At 35.5% G+C, this 20,215-nt stretch overlaps 1 long non-coding RNA gene across 1 annotated transcript; it reads right to left on the bottom strand.

The window, feature by feature from the left end:
- Positions 1-1,313: 1,313 nt before the first annotated feature.
- LOC114544064 lies at positions 1,314-3,742 on the bottom strand. Its single transcript, XR_003690279.1, has 3 exons — positions 3,654-3,742; positions 2,015-2,047; positions 1,314-1,380 (listed from the first exon to the last, which is right to left on the bottom strand). It is a non-coding gene; the product is annotated as an uncharacterized LOC114544064 (long non-coding RNA).
- Between the last annotated feature and the right edge of the window lie 16,473 nt (positions 3,743-20,215).

The raw sequence follows: 20,215 nt of genomic DNA, 5'->3' as shown, positions 1-20,215 counted from the left end.
CTAAGATCTCCATTCTTGGGGACTCTATGATTAAGCGAATACAGTCAAGACAAATTCGACAGGCTATGACTACTAGTAAATCTGTTTATATTCGCTCTTTACCGGGAGCTAAAACACTGGATATGCTTGATTATGCTAAACCAGCCATGAGAGATAACCCTGACCACATTATTCTACACATTGGAACAAATGATGCTCGTCAAAGTCATCCTGTACCTACGGTTAAAAACATTGGTAACCTGTGTGATCAAATCAGAGAAAACTGTCCACACACAACTATATCTTTATCCGAGCTGACAGTCCGCAATGACTTTCCCAATGCAAATTCTAAAATTCGCGAAATCAATAAGGAACTATTAACACTTAGCAAAATGAAAGGATGTCACCTGATTAATAATTCCAACATCAATTTAAAAGGACTTGATAGATATGGCCTTCATTTAAATGATGCTGGTGTTGCAACTCTGACGAATAATTTTTACCAATCATATTAACTGCATTTTTAGCGACTGTGGGCAGGCCACACACTCTCTCAACGATAATGTTGACATACTCTCATCCAATGCTGACACCCTCCCTTTTCTATATCCAGTAACTTGCCGATAAATGACCCTCTTTCCGACATTCCAATTAAGGGCATAACATTTTTTATCTAAATATCCAGGCCATTACTAATAGGCTTGATGCCATTAAACTTTTAATTCTCAATGCTGCAATCAGTCGACAAAAAAGTAACATAATCTTTTGCTTTGCCGAAACTCATCTCAATTCTACATGGACTGAGTCTGAATTATTAATTGATGACTTTGATTGTGTTAGGAGAGATCGACTTAATCGAATTAATAAACTGTTAGCGACGTTTGGAACCGCTTATATTTTAATCAATCTAGTTATTTCATTCGAACTGCCAGAATTTGGAACGAACTACCATCATCTATATAATTATACACTTATTTGAAGATTTATATGTCAGTTAAAATATAGTTTATTAAACTATTATAAAGATTATGTAACAACTACTTATGATATTGAGAATCCAATTTAACAACATGAAAAACCGTCGGTCCAAAATGTCATAATAATATTGTCTTATGTTAAACATGAAAAAGCAATCACATGCAGTGTTGCTGATTTTATTATTATTTACGGGTCACTGTTATTCGGGTTCAACCCTGTTGTTGATCCTGACAATTTGTGCATGTTATGTTGTGTATTTATGTTGGTTATCCATACGTTTGTAATTAATTTTTCTTTTGTCAAACCGAAAAAATAAAAAAAATAAAAAACATGTCAGTGGTAGTGCAAACAAACTTACCTCTTCGTATGCATCGTTCTCAGTTAAATCACTGGTGTTTCCATCTCTTTGTTCTTCGTCACCCTCTATGTTAATTAAAATATATTCGGCTGAGCAAAAACAGACCACGTCGACGAAAATTGTTCAAGATTTTGCGTAATATTATAAGCACGAATTTTTTACCACTATATATAGTATATATATATGGCAGTATATATCTTTCACTTTAAAGCTTTTCCTGTCGACTGCATAAATAATTGTGCAATCCTTGGTCCTTGTGAGTCATTTTATTCCGTTTTGATATTTGGAAGGTTAAACTTAACCCTTTCTTAAACTGTGAAAGTGCTTATAATCTGCCTGCTTGATGCAGAGTAAAACGGCTGATGTTTCCTTCACTTTTATGATTTTTCTCTGAATAATAAAAATGTCAGCTTTCGACTCATTTGAATAATTTAGTATTATAAACTTATAGCCTCAGGTCTGGCTAGTTGAGAAAATTATTTTGCTTCGATTGAAACAGAGAAGCCGAGGTGTCCCTGCATTCATGTATTTCTCGTTACAAGACTAACCATCGCAGCTTCTCTCATGACAAATTTGGCAAATTTTGTGATATACCTATGCCATGTCTGATAAAAGTAGACTTCGTGCACTAATGTTTCCTTTTCTCCGCTTTAAATGGCGACCAAAATTTATGCCTATGTCTGGGTACAATACATTTACCTTCATCGTTGCCTCTCTTCATTTTTCCTAGGCCTGTAATGAAATAATTACAATCTGACTGATTCCTTTCGAAATTAATTGTATTTACGGCCTCCAGAAATGAATACAACGATCTTCCGCTGTCTATGAAAACTCTTATTTTCTAGTCCTTTCTATTAGTAACTTCTGTAACTGCAGTCACATATTTTAATTCGACATAATTATTTAGTTATTCACGCAATTTTTTTGCAAATCTTGTTAAGGTGGCCTTTATATACCAAAAAATTAAACTGTAAGTAGAAGCATCATTTTTGGAGGCATCACACTTTCAAATCTTAACTAGGAGTCAATTAAGCCGAGAGGGTCAATTTACTTCAATAAATGCTTTTTCTCAGTGTAACAAAGAACACTAGCCCGGGTAATGTTTACTTCTTGTTACCTTGGTGGGAAATGGTAATGGTTTCTGCATGCATGTATTTCTGGCAGATAATATATTCACAGTGGAGTACTGGAGACGATAATTGGGAAAGGGGGGGGGCACATATTCGTTTTAACAGCATTTAAAATATAAGTATATATAACGAGCAATTTGATTGGCTACCGCGCGTGCATTGTGAGGCCATAATGCACGTTTCTAGCTTTTGAAGTTTTTGTTGCTAAGCAACATCTTAAATAACATGTAAGGAGAATTTCATTATTGATCAAATAAATAAATTTTGTTGTTGCCCTATAATTTCTTCTTATATTATAAAAGAATTAAAAAAGCTCGTCGCGTGCCTTTATGGTGTAATAATGCACTCGGGGAAATGTTGGAAGAATACTCAGCTACGCCTCGTGTTTTACAAGGTTCTCTCGTATTCTCCCAACATTCCCCAATCGTGCATTATTACACCATAAAGGCACGCGACTCGTTTTTTAATTCTTAAGTAAAGACAATGGTTTAAAAATAAATTAATCTTGCACAACATGAATAACATATGAATATGTCAGTCTGGTGAAATAACTGAAATTTATCCTCGCCGTAAAGTCATTTTGTCATTGTTGTAGTCTTTCTTTACAGCAATTCACAGTAGCACGTTAGCAGGATTTGGTGTTTCGGTTTATACTTTTTCACTAAAATGGGAAGTTTTATGCATTTTTATCACTATGAGTAAGTCCATATAATTATGATCAACCGAACAACAAAAGTACATTTTGGAAATTCTTTATGAAGCACAAATCAACAACGAGGAGGAATTTTTAGTACACTTTTCAGGCAAAGTCAATCAGAAGGTTGGGTTCCCGAAATATAAACGAATTCGCCCAGATCTTGATGATTTCTGTATTGCCAGCACGCAATCGTCTGTTTAATCCAGATGTTCATGTGTTATGGCGTGACGTGGCATGACGTGTTGAGTGTATGGCGCGATCATAATTTTGTTTTACACTACTGGTTTAACTCGCATGGTTGAAATGTGAAAATCACACATCAAATATCTGCGTTCTCTTCTGTATCCGTATAGGAAAGTATACTTAAGTATAGTAATCGACATTTATCGCGTGTTGTTTGCCACGCTATCATGCGGAACTTTACGATTTTATTCTCAATTTTAAAGTCAAAAGCTGTAACTTAACCAATTACTTCTCAGTACCTGATTTAATACATTTAATGGACTCTCACCTTTATTACAGTAAACAGCAGTTATTCCAGATTCGTGTAACAGCACTTATCTATTGATGAGCTCATCACCCCGTTCAATTCAAAGGAATCCCAAAATGAAACTAAAATTGCAAACAGCAAGAACATCGCAAATATTAATTGCGACAAGCGGTTACCTTAGAGACGCCATTCACCCGTAACGATAAAAACAAATTAATGTAGGGTAAGATGCCACTGAATAGTGATAACTGCAAAAATTATTGGCTATTAATTTACATTGTATCATTTCCTAATACAGAACATTAAAAATTAACTTCCTTGTGTCACATGATAAAATTTTGGAAGCATTTAAAATTTTCCGTGCGTGAAAAAACGCGTAAAGGCTGTTTTCCACTAACGCGTTTTTCATACGCACGTACACGCACGTAAAAGTCTATATCCTTAAACATGTTACCTTTGAAAAAACCAAGTCAATAAATCGAAGGAACTTAGTTTTCTGCATGTTTTAGTATCCATTAGTTAATCTAGATGTTAAATAATAAAAATTTGAAAGCATTTCGAATTTTCTGTACGTGTATGTGCCTATAAAATACGCGTCAGTGGAAAGCAGCCTTAAGTGGAAGTAGCCATACTCATAATTCATGCTTTAGTTAAGGACGCTCATTAACGTTTAGGTTAATGAGTAACGCACTAATGCTACATTCTGGCATACTCTGACACTTGTGTAACAACATGCGTGCCTCTATCACATCCAGATATCCCAATTCTAAAAAGGATTTTTACCGCATCAAAACAAAATTTCTGCCATTTTAAAATTTTGACGTAAAATGTGTAATTTACAATATATAATTCTGTTTCCACAAACATTTGAAAACAGACTACTTGTTCCAAAAATCTAATAATCTAAGCTTTCCAGACTAGAACCGCCTCGTAAACGACCTTGGTCAATATTTTCAAATAATCTGCATAAACCAGCAAATGTACCAAGAACTCCAACAAATTTATGCAAACTACTGAAATTCAATCCTCTCAGTGTAGATGATGCTCTAACATTGATCTCGGATACTGGCAGGAAACATTGTGCACTTGATCCTACGCGTACGCCTTTCATGTTAGAATGTTTAGACATCCTATTACCTGTTATCATGCACATGTCTAATAAATTCGTCTCTCAAATGTGGTGAATTTCCTGACATATGGAAAGAGGCTATCAACTATCCACCAATGAAAAATGTGGACCTTAGCTGTAGTTTCTCCAACCTCTACCTCCGCCTAATCAGCAATTTATCGTACATATCTAAACTCAATGAGAAAGCAGTTTTTAAACAATTAAACAACCATTTGTTATTGAATGCACTTTATCCCAAATCACAATCTGCAAGTATCGTAAGTACCATAGTACTGAAACCATGCCTAAAGTAACCAATGACATTCGCTGAATATGAGCGGTCAGCGTGTGTCTCTATTGTTTTTACTGGATTTAAGCGCTGGTTTGACACGATGTGGGGATTGACCCCATTTGGTTTCGAAAAGAACGAGGGGTGGCGTTGTGCGAAATAAACGCGCGAGGTTAGATCTTTCCGGAGGGCAAGTTGGGTACGCCGTGCGTAAAAGCAGGTGTATTATTCTGGCCATGTGTTTCAGAATTCTTTCCCTTAACGCATCGTTGGCGAGTAATCGGTTCTGGTATGTTTCAACTTCCATCAATTTCACAAACGTAAGCGTTGCGCCGCCTGGTTTACCATAGACGATACCACGATGAAGCGCGTGATCACAACGTGGCATGATCAGTCCAATGTAACGCAATGTGGTCGTTATGTCACTTGGTGCAGTTACCAGGCCGCGTTGTACAAGATTTCTCGCTACTATCGCCAAATCACATCGAAGTCCGTCAGCAGTCAGTCAGTGCACTGAACGAAGCTTGTTCAACAACGACAAGCCGACACGGAGTTTTTGGGTAGCCTGATGGTCGTTCGCTGTCCTCTCCGTCTACATTCCCACATGCCGAACGACAAAAGCGATTGGACATATTTGCTAGATCCTTCGTAGGTTGGTGGTCGTGATCTTTGACAACTTGAGCAGTTTTCTTGCTTGTCACTCCTTCCTTTGTAGTAGCAGCGCCATTAAACGTTTTAATTTCGATGAATGTCGGTTCCATGTAGGCCTCGTGCATTGTTGCAAATAGCATTTGCTTCCAGCACTTCGCTGTTTCTCGATATACCATGAAATACCAATAGTATTGGTATACACAAAACCATACCTTTGGCAAATCTTGCGAAAAAAACAAGGCATACGTGGATATCCAACCAACTGTCTGCTTTCACAATTTTCACAGCTTGATGCCAATAGATTTGTAAACTTGTAAGGACGAAAGCCAGAGAGTCAGAGACAAGGAATTCATTTGGCACGTGCTGAGTTGAGCAAGAAGGTAATGATGGGGATAACGGTGAAAAATTCTCAGTTATACTTAAGAACTAATCATTACTTTTGTCTGCTAGTATTTTTTTTTTTAATAAGTGCGCCCAATATTTACATGATATAAAGATGATATAAAATTTTTTTTAACTTACAAATTTGGGCTAGGAGCCTACCAGAAACCATATGGCTTTTATTTTAGGCCCCTAGTTTACTGAACTAAAATAGTTACTGATTTTAAATATAATGTCAGTTCGAATGTTATTTTTTTATAATAAAAAGATACAAAGTCAAAGGTATATTAATATGTATATATAAAAAAAAGGAAAAAAAGAATAAAAATAGTGTATATATATAAAAAAGGAAAAAAGAATAAAAATAGTAAGGAGTATGGTGATATAGGTGATAAGGAATATGTTAAAAGAATAAAAATAGTAAGGAGTATGGTGATATAGGTGATAAGGAGTATGTTATTTTATCTAAGCGTGAAAGTGTTTTTTAATTATTTTTTAAAGGAGTCGTAAGATCTTGGTTTTTTACATTGCTCAGTGAGATTATTCCAAATTTCTATGCCTCTACTAGCAAGAGTATGTTTTGCGTAGTTGGTTCTACTAAACTTTTTATGTAGTAATCTCGAGTTTCGTGTGTTGTGATTATGAATTTCCCTATTAGTAAAGAAATAATTTCTGAATATTTCTGGAAGATTTTGTAAATGAAAATATCGGAACATGAATACACTTGTTAAATAATCATTTATTTTGAATAAATTGAGTATTTGCAATTCTTTAAAAATTGGTTCGGAATGATCAAAATAAGATTTGAAAGTCATTAATCTCACAATTTTTTTTTGAATATTCACTAACTTTTTAATACGGGATTTGTACGTGTTACCCCATATTAGGTTGCCATACGTTAGATATGGATAAACCAAAGCATAATATATTAGTTTCAAAGAGTTTAAGTTTGTGAAATGCCTTATCCTGGAAATAATTGCTGCACATTTAATTATTTTTTTGTAATCAAATCCATGTGGTTACACCATGTCAAGAATTCATCAATAACAATCCCTAAAAATGTAGTGTTTTTGACTTGTTCTATATTGTTATTATTGATCGAAATGTTAATGGTATGTTTAAGTTTCTTTTTTTTGTTCTAAAATTATAAATTTGGTTTTTTTTGTATTTATAGACAATTTATTTGCATTAAGCCAATCTGAAATTTTGTTAATTTCGACTTGAATGATTTCATTCAATTTTTTAAGACATTCATTACTATATAGAATGTTTGTGTCATCTGCAAATAATACAACAGAAATCAGTTCACTGCAGTATTGTAAGTCATTTATATATAAAAGAAACAATAAAGGACCCAAGACTGATCCCTGTGGTACACCGCTTTTAATAATCTTTTGCTCGGATTGAAATCCGTTATATTTCAATATTTGTTTTCTATTGTTTAAGTAATTTTCAAACCATTTTTTGGCCACTCCCCGAATACCATAATGTTCCAATTTCTTTATCAGAATCTTGTGATCAATTGTATCAAATGCCTTAGATAAATCAAGGAAAATACCAACAGAGTATTTACCTTCATCAATTGCATTAGTGATTTTATCGATAAAGTCAATCAATGCATGTTCAGTTGATCTCTGTTTCCTAAATCCATATTGATGTTTTGATAAAATTTTATTTTTATCAATAAATTTTGATAGTCTATTAATCATAAGTTTTTCTAACAATTTTGCAAAACAAACAAGTACTGATATTGGTCGGTAATTTTCAAACTTCATTTCGTCATTAGCCTTGAAAATTGGTGTAATCAACGCAATTTTTAGATTTTCTGGAATGATTCCAGTCGTAAATGTTAGATTGAAAATGTGTGTTAATGGTTTAGAGATTTCTTTAGCTACTATTTTTGTAATGCTTGTGCTAATACCATCATATCCACAACTTTTTTTTGGCTTCATGTTTTTTAGTTCAACTTCTAATTCATTTTCTGTGATGGGATTAAGAAAAAAACTAGACCCAAAGTTACCTTTGAGATATTTATTAAAATTATTATTGTCATTTTGTTTTATTTTATTTGCCAAATTGGGTCCAACATTAGTAAAGTAGTCATTGAATTGATTAGCTATTTCTTCGGGGTCATCTAAAATATTTAATGAGTTGGTTTCAACAAAGCTTTGTGATATTTTTGCGCTTTTCTTGGGCTTATTGAGTAACTCATTAAGTGTTTTCCAGACCATTCTAGAATTCTGTTTGTATTTGATCAATTGATTTTCATATGTTTTTTTGGCTATTTTTATAATATGATTTAGTTTGTTTTTATAATTTTTGTACCGTTGTTCATTTTTGCTATTACGATTGATAAGGAAGGATTTGTAGAGTTTGTTTTTTTTCCTGATTGACTTTAATATACAGTTTGTCATCCATGGACTTTTGATTTTGTCTATCTTTTTATTGTATTGTTTTCGTTTGAGTGGAAAATTTTTTTCATATATATCCGAAAACATTTCTAAAAACTCATTATAGGCCTTATCAGGATCATTTGTTTCATTCATGATTTTATTCCAGGAAAGGTTTTTAATGGAATTTTTGAACGCCTCTGTGTTATTTTGATTAAATGATCTTTGGTATGATACTTTTCGTGTGTTAACATTTTTCGTGGTGTTTTTACTGGAGAAATTTGTATTAAACATGTGCACTATTGGCAAATGATCTGAAATATCACTAAAGATTATACCGTTGAAGCTTTCATTAAGTTCTTCTATATTGTTACTAAAAATGTTATCAATTAGTGTCGCAGCATGATGAGTAATTCTCGTTGGTTTTGTGATTAGCGGAAAAAAGGACGAAGTGAAAAGTTGTTCAACAAATTGGTTTGTATGATCACAAGATCCTGATTTAAACAGGTCAATATTAAAATCTCCCATTAAGTAACATGGTTTATTTTCTCGATCAATATTTCTAGAATCTCATTTATTGTAGTTTTAAATGATTCAAAATTGCCATTTGGTGGTCTATACACTACACCAATAATGATATTTTTACCAACTTTATTCTTTACTTCAGTGAATCTTGTTTCAATTATATCGTTTACGTTTTTATCCAAATCATTTCGACTTTTATACTCTAAATGTTTTGAAACATATAAACCAACACCTCCGCCTTTTTTATTTGGTCTATTTGAGCCGAAATATTCGTATTCATCTAAAGTAAAACAATCTATGTTATTATCTTTCAACCAAGTCTCAGTAAGTCCTATTATCTGGAAAGGTATGTCCAAAGTATACGTATCAATCAAATTTTTGAGTGAATCAAATTTGTTTGCAATACTCCTTATGTTCAAATGTAGTAGCGAAAATTTTTTTGTTATTTTTCTTTTTTCAATTTGTGATTTAAAATCTTTCGGTAGGAAATAGTCGCAACGTATTTTATTTAAGTTGAAAGACTGAAAGTGTTATCAAGTTCCATATTATTGCCGGAAAGCGCTATGTTTTGATTTTGTTGAAAAGGATTAAATCTTAATTGGCTTAGCCTATCCATACAACTTTGGCTTAAAATGTTTGTTGAACCTAAGACTCTGAAAGGGAAAACAATTGTTGTTATCATAGATGTTTATGGTGGGTTGTTGTGTCCTAGTGTGGTGCTATGTTAAAAAGATTAAAAAAAAATTTTAAGAGTGGTTTGTAATTTGATTCCGTTATCTGGTTTATGTTGTTGTGGTTTCCCTGTATAATTGTCCATCTATATATAGTTTGTCTCTTACTAGTTTAGCTTTTTTGCCAGCATCTCTTGCTTTCTTCATCTCTGGAAATAGACGTTTCCTTACTGCCACAATTTCTTCTGGGAACTGTTCCGAAACAGCTATACCCGTACCTTTTAGTTTTTTTGCGTTCGCCAGAATCCGGACTTTGTCTGGGAAGTAATTAAATTTGGCAACAATGGCCCGTGGTTTTGATCCGCGCTGTTTCCCCATTCTATGTGAGCGGTCAATCTTCGTCATTTTCGCATTCTCAATTCCAAAATGACTTTCCATTAGATTGTGGATCACCTTAGTTGTATTTTCTTCTTTATTTTCCTTCACATTGTAGAAAATAAGATTATTGCGCATTGACCTTGCCTGAAGGTCAATGACGCGATTATTTAATATTGCGTTCATCTGTTCCAGCTTCTCCATTCTTTGCTTCGTTTTTTCTTCTGCCTTTTTGGATAATTTATTTTCTTCCTTCAGGTCTTGAACCTCTGCGTGAACAAATTCGACCGAGCTTTTAACTTCAGTCAATTCCTTCTCCATTGCTTTCATACGGCTGTCGATCACATCAAGCTTACCAAGCTTTTTCATTATGTTATCAAACATTTCTTTCACATCCATATTATTTTCTTCTTCCTTAGCCTGCTTTGTATCATTTGGTTTTGGAATTTTGGAACGAACTGGCTTACTGGGCGAATTTTGTATTGAATTATTTAAGTTTTGCGCAGCGCGCTTAGAGGCCTGTTTCCTGTCCGCCATCTTATTAAGAGGCTTTTTGAAAAAATGTATCTTAACATTTTCATTGCCGCTAAGAAATTAATAGTAACCACTCCTGCTTGATATCTTGTCTCATAAGCTTTTGATTTTTTATCTGATTTCACCATTTCAAAGGGTTAGTCTGGCTTAATTCTGCCACTTTATGTGTATAATAATGCGTCTTGACTAATTTAATTTCATCTTGGATTTTATTCCTCCAATACCTGTAACTAGACCATTCCTTCCCATTCTTCTGAAAAGCAGTCTAGCGTTTTCTAATCCAAATATTAAGTTTGTTTGTCATCCACGGGCGATCTGACTGATGGATTTTAATTGACCTTGTTGGAAGATAGGTATGAAAGACAGATTAGTCAACTCTAATTTGAGAGAACATTTGAGGCTAAAAGAATGGAAAAATAAACGGAAAAATCACTCTGCTCAGTGAATAAACTTTTTTTACCCCATGTAACAAACCCTATTTTTATTGTTTATTCATCAATGTAAAAACACATACAAAACGTATACTTGATTAATTTGGTGACATCGAAAATTAATAGTGCATGATACAATTTCATCTCGGTGGACATTGCGGAATTCTATTGTGGAGCAAGCATTAAAAGCATTTGCTTAAACGTTAACGTTTCATTAAATTATTATATTTGATATATATGTACCTCTACTGAAAAGCACTTTGATACAACCCGTTTAATAAATCAGTAGCTTTTAAAACATTTACGGCTGTCAAATTAACTCAATCATTTTCAGTAAATGGCACATCTAAACCTTATTGCAGCTGTTACATAATCTTCCATGCACGCATCATTTTCATCCTTTCTTCCATCCTCATCTGGACTCACTCTATTTCGACCATGAAATATTCCGATGTGTATATTTGTGCGTAAATGTGCCGGTCGGAACACAAACACTCCGTTGTCGTATATGATACCATCCATTCCGTGCTGTTCCTTCTTCCTCATAAATGTTTTTGTCGCTGGATTATCTTGTGTAAACCGTCCAGGGAAAAGGGACGTAACAATTACAGTCATATTATGTTTATCACTTCGGGTGCATTTGTATTCAGCACAGGCAGTGGGTTTGGATTCTGTCATCGATACTGTGACAAACCCTTGTGAAATTTTGGTAGCGCCCATACTTTCAACTTTGAATGCTGCCATTTTATTTGGACACTCGTTGATATTCTCCACCGCAATTTGTACGTAACATACAACGACCCCTTTTTTATTTTCTGTGTACCAGTCCTGATCGTTAACTTGTCTAATGTCTATAATTTTCTTTAATTCTTCGCGCACAGGCATCTCGAATAAGAAACTATATTTCTCTGGACCTGCTAGGCAAGAAGCTTCATCTTCATAGAATGGCGAGGGTTTATTACTCAATGGCCTATTTAACGTTTGCATTGTGAAAAATCGATGCGATCCTTCTGAGGTTATTTCTATGTGATTTCTTTATAACATCCTCATCCAAACCTGTTTCCTTTGGCGTTAGTGGATATTGATCACCAACGACAGCCCGTATTTCCGCAAATTCATCTGTCCGAAATGTTTTTATACAACGTGCTTTATTCGGTTCGATGTTATACGATTGATATCTATAATTCACTCTACTTTGCGTGACAAATACTGTAATAAGCACTGACTCTGCTTTCTTTGTGGTGTCTTCTGCCATAACTTTCAAATAAATCTCTCCGCCCACCTTATCTAAGTTTAGATCAAACCGAATAAATTCTCTCGCATTAAGTTTGGTAGTAAATAGTGATATATGTTTATCTGATCTCTTCGATCGCTTCGTTTGATGCTTCTTCCAACTTGTGTCCAAAATGCGCCATCTTCCAGTCTTCTCTTCTAAGTACCAAAGCTTTATATTTTCTACTTCATTCTCAGTAATATTATATTTATCAATATCAAGTGAAATGTCAATGTCCCCTGTAGGTTGCAAACTCTTATCGTTTTCATCTTTAAAATCCATTTTTATCACACCAAAAGTCTCCAGTAGTTGTTCCTCGCCATCTTCGTCTACCGTGGTGAAGTCTCCATCGGCTTCTTCCACTTCTGTAACGTTTCTCGGATCAACAAAATTGACTTCAACCTTGACCGTCCCGTTATAAATTTCCCCATCTTCTGTCAACAAGCCTTGGGGAGGGACAGCAAATGCTACAGCAGGTTCTAATTGTGCGTCGTCATTATCAACTACATTTTCCTCGTTTGACCTATTTAATCCACGGGTATTTTGCGAGTTTCCCAGGGAAATCTCAAAGCCCATCTTCGCATCAACTTTAATAGGTTCAGGCCGAGGCTTCAGTCGGACTTCTATATACGTTTTACGGCCAGTGACCAACGGAATCACTTTTGTTAATTCCTGAAAATTGTTATAATTACGTTTATCCTTAAACGTTACAACAAAGCGAGAAAAATCACCAGGAACTTTAAATGAGAAATCACCCTTCCTTCCAGTACGAGCCAAATATTTATCACCGTGATAAATATATCCATATTTAAAAGGTTTATTGTCTGGACCTCCTCTTGCTACTCCTTTAACAACAGTTTGTTTCACAGGGCAATCGCCGCAACCACATTTTGTTACACTTTTTATGTCAAACGAATGCTGCAAACAAACGACCTTGATGTTCCTTGTAGCAATTGGCTGGCAACAGAATTTATCTCTACAATCGTTCATATTTTTTAGACCTCGTGCGATGCATTTTGTTCTCGCACATTCACCTACGTCAATAGTAGCAGAATTTGTTTCTCCTGCCGTGCAGCCCTGCGGCAGTGCAATTATGTGTTGAGATGGTGTTGGATCGCAGCTATCATCGGTGGTATCTGTTAAAATAAAGTTTTCAGACTTAGAAGGAGCTTGTAAACCAAATTAAAAGATGGTGGAAATAAGGCTTGAAGGTGTTCACGCAACAAAACATTTCAAAATCGAGACAACCTCTATGAAAGGTAATATATTTTGGAAGACTGAGTTTTCGATTTTTGCTGCGATTTTCTTATTTTCAGAGCTGTGAAAGAAAAATAAGTCACATCAAGAACATCCGTAACACCGATAAGAACATCCGTAGCTAATTCGATCCTTCATGCCCATCAAAAGACAATAATCGCACATAAAATCGCAGAAAAAATTGGAAGTGTATACGGGACTTAACTAAGTAAACTTTGAAGTCCTCACTGCGTGGTTTAGAAAGCAATAAAAGTTGTTATTTTTTAACTATGTAAATGAAGCAATCTGATTGGCTGAAGAGCGTTTCACAGCGGGCCGGTTTTTTTCATCCGGCCCCCTGTGGGAAATGTGAACAAAACGATAAAACCAAAGTAACGTACGGCTAAAATGTGCGGAAAACCTTTCTGGAAAAGAGTAAAAGAATGTTAAAAATAAAAAAAAACATTTTTTCGCCCGTTAATAGGCGTTATTTTTTTAATCGATTTGCCGTTGCTATGGTAACAAATATTTTCAATTTCGTTGGCTGTTCTCCGACTAGGATGTCCTTTTAAGGATTTGTTGACATATTTTTCTGTTTTATAAAGTCAATAAAGTCAAGGAGACCTCAGGCACAGTTTTTTGCATCCGGCCCTCGCATAAATAACATACATATCCGATAACCCTAATTATTATATTCGTCACTTCCGGTGAAGTGAAGTTCAGTGATTGGCTGAGAAGAATTTTCAGCGTTCAATTACTATCTCGTAATGGACCGGCACCTTCCCGTAATGGGCCCGATATTTCTCGGTAAAGACCTCGCGCTCGGTCAATAAGAAATTATTAATTTTTGAATTCGCTCAAGTATGGTTAATTTCTGATCTCTGTTATTGAAATTCCGACAGGCCGGAGACCTGATTCCACGTAATTAACGTGCCTTCTTTTACAAGCAGACTTTTTTGTGAGATATTGCTGTCATCATGGCGCAGAGCTTGGACGTTGGTTTAAAATGGCGATGGTCTCTGCATTTCTAGATATATACTGTAATGCACTAAAGGAGTTAAGTAAGATATTTATTATATACACATGAAAGCGCTGGGCTAACTTGCAATCTGATTGGCTCTCTATACTAGACAGATATTAGCTGATATTAATTCTTATTAGCTCATATCTGCCGTCTGGTAGAGAAACGTGACCAAAATGGCGGCAAGTTTTTAGGAGTTAAGGGACGATGAAATTCAAAATTTCCTTGATAAAAGTACACCAAAGTGCACCGAAAGGACACGAAACTTTGAAATAAAAGTGCTGAACGGTAGGTTAAAAATATAGGTTTACAAAACATATGAGTTTGTTTCTGTTTTTCTGTATAATAAAACGTTCGAGAAAAAAACACGATAAGGAATTTAACTATTAAATTTTTTCACTGTATTCACTATAATGTCCAAATTACGAATAAATTTGTTCAGTTAAAGTTATTCTGCTCACTCTCATCGTATATGACTAATATAGCTAATTCGTCGCTGCGCGCCTTGTCAGCTATCAGCACATATATAGACTTAAGATCGACTATAAGACTTAAAATATAAATGTTAAATATATTAATATTAAAACAATTTAGACATTCGCCAGGCCATCCTTTTCTTTTCCGTCCAAAGAAAAACACGTATAGTGTAGATAATACCACCATACTTACTAAAAACGGTTATCCTGGCAGGATCTGAAAATTCTGCTCCGTGATCATCGTAAACTCTACATTTTATTTCCCCACTCATGTTTTTAAAAACATGAGGTATAATCAATTTACTGCTTTGTATTTCATCATGTTGGTATTCATCTGCTCCACGATCATTAATCGTCCTAAAAAAAAATACAATTAGGGGGATAATCCGAAGATTTTTTTATCTTTTCGTATCTGTTTGCTTTCTTTATAAATACATTTAGGTAATTAATTGACGAGAAAATTTAGTTATGTGTGCAGAAAAGGCAATATAATAAAATTAATTTTGAAATTAATTGAATGAAATGTATTATTCTATGCATTGTGAAATGTTGGCTACGAAGGAAAACATACCATTCGAATTTTGCCTTTGTACTTGATTTTCCTTCACAACATAATGTGATAGGTTGACCTTCTAGCCGTAGTTTACTTTCAGGGTGAGATGTTATTTCTGGGAAGTCTAAAAAATTGTTATCAGTAACGTAATCAGTCCTTGATGCAAATCGGCAGTATCTTGACCGCTGCGATTAAAGTGATTAAGAAATTATTAGCCGGAAATAGTGCAAGGATAGTCGCGCAGGGGTGGATTCAGCACTAGTGCACTACAAAGCAAAGTGGTTCTTTTTAGCAGTTCTCGTGTAATGCAAATTAGTGCACTAGTGCCGGATCCACCCCTGTAGTCGCGGTTAGAGTTGTCAGAGCATCCACATGCATCGAATTCAATTCATAGTCGCGCGCTCAATTTTTTTCGATTTAGAGAAAATCTTAAACGACTATAGGCATGTCGCGGTTTGGTTCACACTCTACGCCTTTTTTTACCAAGATCTTCAAACTGTATCGTAATTGAGCTATTGATTATTCACGGTAGGGGGGAGCTCCTTGCTAGGCATTCGGGTTGAAGTGACTGATGGGACAAACAAAGCCGCGGGGATGCGTTTTCTCCGAGTTCTCCTTTTTCCGTTTTTGCTTGAAAATACACTCATATAAACAAGAATTAACGCCAAAGTAAGTTTTCACCAAGTCATATGTTTATATAATATATTATCGACATCATGAAATTACTTTAATTTTGTCCCCTACCAATTTTCCTCAAGATTGCTGTCACGACTGCTGCAGTAGGGTTAACTTTTGTCGTTCTAATTGATTGCGGTAAAAAGCCTTTTCTGCTAACGATGATGTTGTCCTCTGAAATACAGAATCCTTTCAATACGAATTTCCCAGAAACACCCGTCTTTCCTAATATTTTAAACGGAAACTCGGCAAGAGCAATGGTTGCATTCTCCAAGAGAATACCGGTGTTGTCTTTGACCACTCCACTTAGTGTGTTATCGTCACAAATACAAGCATCGCATGTTGTATCCAGCTTCCCAGTTGTGCAGATTTTATTACAATCTAAAGATGTTGATATAAATATAATTAGAAAAGGTAACTCACCTCCAATTTTTACAGCTTATTTTATATATTTTAGAGACATCCCAAAATATTGTACCGATTTTGAAAAGTAATATCTCCATGAATTTCTTTAAAAAACTATGACATATCAAAATCTATAGTTAGTCTTTTGTCTCACTATTGAAAGTTGTTTCATAACTTCACTCGATATGTAAGAAGTTATTTTGACAAAAAACCGGAATCACATATTTGTAATCACATTACGTTTTTGCTTACCAAAATCGTCCACTACAGTCTGTTTCATCCGTATAGGAATCTTCAGGTGGTAGACAAATAACGAAATGACGCCGCTTAAGTAGTTTTGGACGAAACGTGGTGGCCCAGGCGTTCAAACAATCTGTGGCGTAGCTGGCATTATATTTAATTGGGTGTCATACTGAGTCATGCACATGTTCATGTTGTGCGTGACTAACCCCTTTTAAAATCGACTGTCTTTACATTCTGTCGCAAATTGTCCCACATTGCCGCAAACCAATGAATGGTTCGTAATATTTTTTTCGCATAATGTAATCGGCGCGGAAGATTCTTTTCTGATTACACGTGTTTGCATTGCTAGTGGTGACAGCTGCCTAGCTTGTATGCAATGTTCTTACTCACGCACTTATTTCTTAGGGGGGAAAGGTGCTCTTAGTGCTGCAGTTGCCCATACAACTGTGGTTTACCTTAACTGTGTCTAGGTGGGAAGTGTTGTGTGGCTGTGTGTCGAGCAGGTTTAGGAAGCTGCGGTCAACCGATTGGTTCCGACACTCTTACTGAAAGGAGGGTTGAACCAAAAGACGTTGCGAGGCCTGCTCCTGCATGCCAGTGGTGCTTGTGTCTGTAACTGATGTACAAATATATAAAGATGCTGTATCATTAAATGATTGCTCGATAATAACTATTAGAATCTTCAGGTGGCAATCCTAAACGGATGAAACAGACTGTTGTAGCCTCTCATAATGAAGATCTTGTCTTTAAGGAATTTGTTTTTTACTTTTTTATTTCTTTAAATCGTCGGCTGGCATGCCTTTTTATGATTACGTCAAATGTATCTTAACGTCCGTTGGCCATCAGTCAAATCCCGGTGCTCAAGCTATACCAGTGCGTACAATTTGGCATTACATTTTCTTTACCTGGACATTTCCAGTTTGCGCATGCCCGAGATTCCAAAGACTTTTCACCGCATAGAGTGTTATCACCCAGAACGGAATTTGTCCCAATGCACGTTCTTTGGCGTGTTTGAATTCCATTATCACACGAAACTGAGCAATCAGTCCATCTTCCCCACCTCGACCATGAAGCTTCGACTGAAATAATAGAAAACGGTTTTAATCACGGCCATCTCATCGATTTTTAGCTCTATTGTCACCTACTTCACACATAAACCGAATCAATGGAATTAATGGAAAAAACTCCGGAAACTACCGTGTGACAAAACAACATTGACAAATATTTCGAAGAAGTAGAATTTCGAGAATAACAACCTAATTACCTTTACACTTTGGCTCTGAGGCGTTCCATTTACCATTGGTTTCACATCGAAGAGCTTTTTCCCCAACCAACATGTAGTGTTTATTACAAACAAAACTTATTTCGTCCCCTTCCAGTGATCCGCCACCAAGCACCTGGCCGTTCTTAATATATGACATTTTTCTGCAAAAAGCTAAAAATAAATGTAAAAGAATTTTACGCACAACAAAATGACACATAACTCTTGTTTTTTCTTGTTTTCCCTTAACTAAATATTTCTCGCAATTAAGACTACAATTATCTGGATGGTAAAAATAAGAAAAACCAAAATACGAACCTACACATTCAGGTGGGATATCTGACCATTTTCCATCATGACATTTAATACTAGATGATGATCCGATTATCGCATAAGAAAGTGGGACGTATTCTATTTCCCGTCCCGCCTGGGCAGGATCCTAATTTGAGCAACTAAATCAAACTTAATTATACATTACCAAATAGTAATCACGAGAAATAGATGACTATTGGGAGCCTTCTTAAACACGGGATTTCAATAGTCTACCGAGGCAACAGCTCGTCCTATAAATTGTGTTAGCTTAGATAATCTAAATATGCTAATAGAGTTGATGTTTGCGGGCATAAATGTGTTTTTGTTCCGAACTCATTTACTATTATATTAACTTTAACTTTATGCAATAGGTAAACACTTAAGTCATTCTTTTGATTGGCTTATACCAGGGGGCTAAAATATGTTTCAGCCCGGCAAATTTATCATTTTAGCCCGCAAAATACACAGCAATGCCCGGCAAGTTAATATAATCTTACGTCGACATTTCCATGTTGCACACTCTCGAGTTTCTGAATCTGCTCCAGGACACCGCCGGTTGTCATTCAGTATTAAGTTTGTTCCTGTACATGTCCTTTTTCGCATTTGGATTCCCGTATTACAAGAAACAGTGCATTCGGACCATTCAGACCATCGAGACCAAGTGGCTGTGACTATACAGAAATAAAAAAGTGCCACATCTTCAATCTTCACAGCATGTCATTTCTGAGAATCCAATGATTCAAATTATGTAAACTAACTCCTACTATTTTCGAGTAATGAATACATTTTTAATTTGGATACAACTGAATTAGTAAAAAATTGATATATATTACAAAATATCTTATTTTCCTCTATACTACGGCCAGTAGCCCCTAAAATTCCTCATACCTGATCTCGCTATGAGAGTATTCAATCCAGCTGGGTAACCATGAGAATGGTATGCAGCTTCCCCAAATACCAAGGCGCCAAATAACGAATCACGCGATCTGTGGGATATTGTGCACTTGCTTGAAATTTGAAGAATTGTCCACGAAAATTTAGTTCCTTCAATGTTTTGCCATTGGAGTGAAGTCGTGTTTCCTCCATTCACTAAGAGGCCCTCTTTCTGGGAGGATTTAGTGAGGAGAGTCACAGAATGTTGGAACTCGTTCTCTTTCATCCAAGACAAATATACATTATACGTATCGAGGAAATGATCGATAGACGGCACGATAAGCAATGATGAATCAACCTCTATACCTCGCGTTTCTAAATATCCTTTGATATATTGGACAACTTGGCAAGGCTTACTACACTCGAAGAATGAAGCCAACTTATCCCCTAAATCATATTCAGTAAACTGCCCAGATTGTAGCAGACGATATCCATCTTTATTGCGAACACGAGTGTCGTTTTCATAAGCAAACACACGATAAATGTCTCCAGCTTTCTTGTTCATCTGCCCTGTTGTCGCAACTACAAATTCTGTGCCCCAGTTCTGGACGGGAAGAAGGAATTCGATGAGATGATCGCAAAACCTAGTGTTAACCTTAGCACATTTATCACCGGATAGAACCGCTATAGCCTTATTTGCTTCAATAATTGTCCCAGAAAGATCTGCATTGTGGTCAATGTGAAATGTTTCCAACCTGTTCAATCTCAACACAATATTTTTTCCTTTCCTGTATAACTTTTGACCGTATCGAAGAACCCCGTCGGCATTGAGTGTGATACTGACAACTGTGTTGTCTTCAGTTGAAATTATCCCCAAATTTGTTTTTTCATAAGATGCAA

The sequence above is a fragment of the Dendronephthya gigantea genome, unplaced genomic scaffold, assembly GCF_004324835.1.
Source record: "Dendronephthya gigantea isolate DGI-Jeju-01 unplaced genomic scaffold, DenGig_1.0 000634F, whole genome shotgun sequence".
In the NCBI taxonomy this organism is placed as follows: Eukaryota; Metazoa; Cnidaria; class Anthozoa; order Malacalcyonacea; family Nephtheidae; genus Dendronephthya; species Dendronephthya gigantea.
This window is presented reverse-complemented; position numbering and strand designations above follow the sequence as displayed.